Consider the following 7,563-nt stretch of genomic DNA (forward strand, 5'->3'; position numbering starts at 1 on the left):
CTTAATTTAGGGTCATGGGCCGAAAGTTAACTATGTTAAGACTTTAGGCCTTAAGGAAGTAAAGTTTAAACCTCTCGGGAGGTGATAATGATGGTTGAGAGATCTGACCCTTGGATTGTGTATTGGGCTAAAGGGTGGAAAGAGAAAAGTTACGGACCGGGTTTCTTGCATGAATTAAGGGTTTTAGTTCAAGAGGTTTTTAGTAAAAAATAATTAGATAGGATTGTGGAGCTCTTCAATACCTTTTCGTGCAATGCATATAAATAACGTCAAAATCAAAGTTGAAATGAAGAAGTTGCAGCTGGTTGAATCTTGAGTTGGATTTGAAATGTGGTAGTACGTTGGGCGTATTGTAGGTATGCTTGGTGTACTAGCCGCCAAAGTTGCTTCTTTAAAGGAGTACGCTAGGCATACGCGGCCAAATCCCAAACCTTAAATTTGGGGGGTTTGAGCCATATTTAAGCACCTTAATTTCTCTAAACCTCTTCCATTCTCACCCTCCATCTCTCCAAACGTTTTCCTTTGAAACCCTAACTCTAGTTTGAGCCTTGCGAGCTAAAAAGTGTGTTTTTGGGTGCTTTTGAAGGAAGAAGAAGGTGGTGATAGTCTTTGGAAGCTTGAAACAACTTTGGATCTGGAAGTTCTCCTCCCTCATTAATCTCCAGAAGTTATAAAGTTTGTACCTTTATGCCTCCATTGACAGATCTATATTAGATGTTAAATTTATGTTATTTTTGTCCCATAAATTGGTCCATTTGAGTGTGGGTTGTTCCAGATCTTGTGAGGTGCATTTCCAGGTGTATTTGAGGGTGTTATTTCATAAAAATGCAATCTTGATATTCTTTTACCATTCATGCATGAGTTATGAAGCTTAGAATCTTATGACAAGTTAGGGTTTTGGATTGGAACTCTTTCTAGCCATGTAAAATCATAAATTTAGAAACTTTATGATTTAGAATGTCTTTTGGATTCAGATCTGAGCTTTGGAGGAAAGATCCTAAGAGAATAAGTGCTTAATGGAAAGTGTTAGATCAATCTTGCGCACGTTGGACGTGCTTGAGGAGTATGCCGAGCGTATTAGGCCTGAGTCCCGTACGCTGAGTGTAGGGATGGAGTACGCTAGGTGTACCCAGCTTGTTTTGGGACCTTGACTTCCCTTTGACCGTTGAACGTTGACTTTTTGACCAAGTTTGACTTTGGGTCAAACTTGAGGGTTTTTGGATTGTTAATTACAATTTTACCTGATTTTGGTGATTAGTGGATTTGCAGGAGCAAACAATATAGAAAGGGAAACAGGTCTTAATGTTTCGGGGTTCTTCATTTCAGGTGATTTTTCCTCATTGTACTTATGGGTCGAAGGCACTAATGGTGGCCCACTAGATTATGTATCTTGGTATATTGGATAATGTTATGCTAGTAGATTTGTATGATTACCCGCGTTTACTGGATATGTGCTAGATTGGAAGATCTGTATGATTGTGTGTATTTGTTGGCTATTGAATGTTACTGTATATGTCGACATCTTATTGTTATTGTCGGGTTGAGGCGGTCCTGCTTTGTGCTGAAGGCCAAGATATCCAGGAAGGTTTGGATAGATTATAGGCCCTGTGAGGCAGTCCAGTCAGGCCGAAGGCCAAGAGAGTGGTCCGGATAGGCTATAGGCCCTGCGAGGAGGTCTAGTCAGAATGAAGGCTCAGAGAGCGATGCAGACAAGCTGTAGGCCCTATGAGGCGGTCCAGTCATGCTGAAGGCTCCTATATGCATGCTATTATCTGTTTGGTTGTGTGTGGTATTTTGGGGGAACTCACTAAGCTTTGGATTGTAGTTTGATTGTTATGATTTAAGGTATTTCAGAGGTCTGGGGCAAGGTAAAGGATTGATCATGCACATCATCCTATATTTCATATGTTTTACGATTCAGAGTACTTTGATTCATGATAACGACTTTTGGAGAACTTTGTTGTAAAACTTATGGATTTTTGGAATGGTTTTAAAAATTAAAATTTTGGCCTCGATTTTGGGATGTTATAAGTTGGTATCAGAGCCTTAGTTTGATAGAATTGGATGAACATTCGTGTGAATCCTGACTCAAACTAAGGATCTGCAAAAGTTTTCAAGTTATTTTCAAAACTAATTTCAAAAGTAACCAAGGAGGGATGAGATGTGTACTATCAGCCGGAGCAAGAAAGTATTTCCCCAATTACCCACACTGCTATTTGTGTTTTGGTCAAAAATTGATCAAATATTGTTCAATCTAGTTGTATGAGAGGCCGTGGTGTTTGGGAGGTGATAATGATCACATACCTTGTTTTTATTGATTTAAATGTAAGATTACAGAAATGGTGATGGCTATACGAATACAAATGTAGTAGTAAAGCTAATTGTGTCTGTAGTGTGTGAATTATATGTGTATTTATAGTCTAGACTAAACAACAATAAGTCCGATATTTTCGGGATCCTCTAGAATGAGTATATGCACGCTGTTTGACTTGGTATTCCTGGGTCTTAAGCCTGTTTGAAGCAATTCTTCGTTGAGAATGAGTCTTATGTTAACCATTTCTACACATGTGAGAAAAAGAAATAGAAATATATCCGTTAGAAGTGTTAGGAAATAATAACAATAATAATCAGGATCTAAAGGTATGTTTAAGGATCACGAGGCTTCGTTAACATCAAGGATCCTGAATATTGTTCTAGGATCCTAACCCTAACAATTTCCCCCAAATTATAGATGCAGGATATTTAGGTTAATTTTAAATACTAAAGGTATAATTTTAAGTAAATAAAGATAAGAAATTTGAATTTCAAACCTTAACAAATAGAATTTATCTGTTCTGTGAGCGTCATTATGCAGTCAAATCATCTTCTCTCTCATATGTCACTAGGATAAATAAGGGTAATCGGTTCTAGATTTTCTTTACCTTCCCCAGTTTTTCTCTCGATCATTGCTGGTCACCTTCAAAGGTAATTTTTTTTTCCTCTTTTCCTTTCAATTTCCTCATTTTCGACGGGAAAGAAGGAAACTCACACCCGTTCCAGCATTATCGTCCCTTTAGAGAACGACTTCACCGATCAGGGGATCCTGACCTATGATGAGGTTTGTTCCTGAAACATCCAAAAATTATGACCCAAAATTTTTATTTTTAATTTAAGTAAAAATGGTATTCCAAAACGCTGTTCATACAACCCAATAGAATAAGTATGCCAAACATTATAAAAATCAAAGTAAGTCCCATAAACAAAATCCATATGGTGTGTGCGATGCAATCCTGAGCCCTTCCCCTTGGAACCGGAAGTACCTGAAACAAAACTAAAAACCGTAAGCACAAAGCTTAGTGAGTTCCCCAAAATACCACATACAATACTACAATAAACATATAATGGGCCCCACCCTGTCTTCAGGCCCCGCCCGACGTTGATCCCCGATCGGTAATAGATCAGGCCCTGCCTAGAATACATATAACATATATATATATATATATAGTAATCACATATACATGAAATAATCATAAAGATACATAACATACAAATCGTCATCGGGCCCCGCCCGACATTTGGCCCTAGCGCGGTAAGCATATAAATACATAACACATGCAAGCGTCACACAGAAAGCTAAAATACTAACATAGCATAACATAGGCTGATGTTAGTGCCTTCGACCCGCTAACCCAATGAGGAAAACTCACCTCCAAAAGCCGAATGAAACGAATGATCCCTGACTGCTGGTCCTACAGCTCCCTGAGTTATCAATTGCCAAATACAACCAATTAACAATTGGGATCTAAATTATAACCAAAAATCCCTACTTGGGGTAAAAGACCATTTTACCCCTAACATAGCTTGGTCCAAGAATGAAGCCCATAACCACAATCCAATGGGCCAAAAAGTCAGACAATCCATGAAGACCCAAATATAGCCCAATCTCCAATTAGGCCCAACTACCTTCTCATGGGCCCTAGCTCAAGGCCCAATAATGCTCCTGGCTCGGTCAGCGTGTTATAGGGAGTACCGAGGTGGTACTCAAGACCACATATATGATTCAGCAGGTTCGGAGCAGGCTCCAGACAACCCATGGTTTGCAGAAAAGCTATGCCAACAGGCGTCAGTCAGACTTGGAGTTCCAGGTGGGAGATATGGTTCTCCTGAAGGTGTCATCGTAGAAAGGTGTCATCCGGTTCAGGAAGTGGGGCCCCAAGTATATTGGTACCTTCAAGGTTTTGGCTCGGGTGGGCTTGGAATCTTATTATCTTGACCTTCCAGCCGAGCTCAGTCAGATTCATAGCAATTTTCATGTCTCTTAGCTGCGGAAGTGTTTACTGGATGATTCCGCAGTGATACCTTTGGAGGATATTTAGGTAGGGCTGACAATTCTCGACATGACATGCGACACGACCCGCGACACGACATGAAATAAATGGGTTTGGGTTGAGTTTTTCAACCTGCCAACCCGCTAACCCACTAACCCGCCAACCCGTTTATTAAACGGGTCATATATGGGTTATTCAAAAAATAAACGGGTTGACCCGCCAACCCGTTTATATTCTTAATAAAAAAAATTATTTTATTTTTAAATGTATTTATGTATCAAGTATTAATATTTAATAAGTATTATATAATATATACCATTGATTGATAGACCATTTGACTGTTTTGACATTTTGACTCGTAGTGGATGGTCTAAGGTCGTGAGTCGTAACCTAAAAGGCTAAGTCTGTAACATGTTTCTATGAGTGTTTTTAATTTTCATTTGGATATTTAAGACTTAAATGTCTAAAATTCGGACCCACAAACCCAAATCTAACCCACGAACCCGCCAACCTATGAACCCGTATAAATAAATGGGTTGGCGGGTCATATATGGGTTTATGTTCCAAACCCGCCAACCCGTAACCCGCCAACCCGTAACCCGCCAACCCGTGACCTGTATATTTAAATGGGTCGTGTTTGGGTTGGCATATTTTGACCCGCCAACCCGTCAACCCGCGACATGCCAACCCGAACACGACACGATTGACAGGCCTATATTTAGGTGGATGACTGCCTGAATAACATTGAGAGACCGGTGGAAATTTTAGATTGGAAGACGGAAACCTTGATGAACAAGGTTGTGGAGCTAGTAAAGGTGAAGTGGCTTCACCGAAAAGGGTCTAAGTGGAGGTGGGAGCTTGAGGAGGATATGAGGGAGCATTATCCTGAGTTGTTCGAGACAACGAACTTCAAGGAAGAAGTCTGATCCAAGTAGGGGAGAATTATAATGCCCGATGGTTCCAAGGAGTTGAGGAAGCTAGAAGTTGCATAGCCTGAAGAGGAGGTCTTGGATCCAGAAACTCTACCTTAGTTGCCAAGCTTTTGAGGTATCAAGTTTTCATCTTGCTTGCTAGATGCTTAGATCTCTTTTTGGGTTAGATTTTATGTTTTTAGCCATGTTTTGGATGGATGTTGGGATTAGGATGTCCCAAATGCTTATTCCTTCAGATTTAAGGTCTTCATGGACTCCTTTGGCATAAAGGTGCCAACTTTATGGAGTTTAAGGGCTTCATGCATCCATTAAGTCCTTCATTAAGTCCATTTTGAGATTTAGAGCTTATTATGGTCATGCATGGACATAAAGTTAGCAACTTTACATGGTATTTCAGCTTAAATGGGTCAGATCTGCATTCTAGAGCAAGTCTTAACGGATTAAGAGCTTAATCTCGAAGTTGGCTGAATTGGTTTGGTATGCTGGGCGTATGTGACAACCGTCAATTTCCAGTTAAGTCAAAGTCAACTAAAGTCAACTAAAGTCAACAAGTCAAACCGGTCAACTCATCTAACCCTTGTATGCTAGGGTTTTCATTATGTTTCTTATTGAGCAACTCGCACTCTTAATACAAAGTATCACTTAGAGTTTCACGTGTTCAGAAACTCTAAACCCTAATCAGGACAGGTGATGAAACTACTCGATAAAACATTATTCCTTAACCCTCGGGGGCATATGACAGTCATAACAAGAATTAACGAGGTTTACGAACCTTGAACTACAGAGCCAAACACTCAAAAAGGTCTCAAAAGAAGCCTCTCTCAACCTCTTTCATTCTATCTCTCCCAAATCTCTCTAAGAATGTGAAATCTCTCCCAAATCTCTCCAAGAATGTGAAATCTCTCCCAAATCTCTCTCTGTATGAGAAATCTCTTCAAGTATGTCAAATCTCTCCCAAATCTCTCCAAGAATGTGAAATCTCTCCCAAATCTCGCTCTGTATGAGAAATCTCTCCAAGTATGTCAAATTTCTCCGGTTCTAAGGCTGCTAAGATCCGAAACCAGGCCCTGACTTTGGATTTCCGCATTTTCACCTGGTTTTCGACCACGACTCCGCTTTAAGCCCGTTTTTAATTATTTTAACGAGGGATTTTCACCCAAACTTATATTTTGACATATAAGACCCCATAAATTCATAAATTGTTCATATTTTTAGAGAAATCCTTATTTAAGGATAAAATCTATTAAGTAAGATCTTGAGGTGGAGTGTTGATTTCACTTTAGTTTATGACACAAACAACCACCCACACCCACTCCATGACCAGCCCACACCCATCCCCACCACACCTGGTCATTCAAGAGTACTTTCCCCACCATTTGACCAGCCAAACTCTTGGTCAAAGGCTGAAAACTCTTATCTCTCTTCACCTTTCTCTCATTTCTCTTATTTCCACCCAAAGAACAAACACCTTTCTCTCTCACTTCTCCCTCCCTCAAATTCGAGATTCAAGGGCTGATCATCAAGTTTCCTCTCGTTTGTGGTAAGTGAAATTATCCTCCTTATGATTATTACACTTCCTTTTACTTAAATCATAGATTCCTTACACAAACTCCATCAGATTTGTGTTAAGATTCTCGAATCCTCAAGCAATCCTCCAAGTGTTCTTGAGTTGAACACTTCTTCCCTTCTACATTCATCCACTGAAATCACACAAGGTGAGTTCATAACCCTATCTTTTCATGTTTTCTTAAGTTTTAAGGGGGGAATACAAGTTAAAACAACAAGAACAGAACTAAACTCTTCCAACAGCTTTCATCAGAAAAGTTGGACTCCATTCACGGACTGTTTTGGACAACTTAAACATTTTAGTTTTCAAAACTGTACTATATGAAAATATTTCAAGTCCTTATCTTTAAAATGACTACTTGCACATCTCGATACGAGTTTTCTACGATTTATGGTGATTTTTACAAAACTGCCTATCATTTTAGAAACGAACTCGGACCAGTATGTGAATATGAACATTTTAACACCAGTTAAAGATTTACAAAAATCATAATAAAAATTATGAATAAACTAGACACATTTTATGAACTCTCAGAATTTACGGATTCAGTTTTCGACTTCGTATGATATTTCTATGATTTTTCTAAAACAATGCTGAAATGTTAAAAACTAGTTAACAGCTTACAACTTGCATAACACTTTGTAAAATGTTGAGCAAAGTGTATAACCATAAGTTCTAAATATTGAATGTATTATCTTGTTAGTTTAACATCATAAACTGAAATTTAGTCATTCATGATAAGGTTTACTCATTCATT

Source organism: Lactuca serriola, chromosome 8 (assembly GCF_051521515.1).
Source record: "Lactuca serriola cultivar US96UC23 chromosome 8, Lser_US96UC23_V15, whole genome shotgun sequence".
In the NCBI taxonomy this organism is placed as follows: domain Eukaryota; kingdom Viridiplantae; phylum Streptophyta; class Magnoliopsida; order Asterales; family Asteraceae; genus Lactuca; species Lactuca serriola.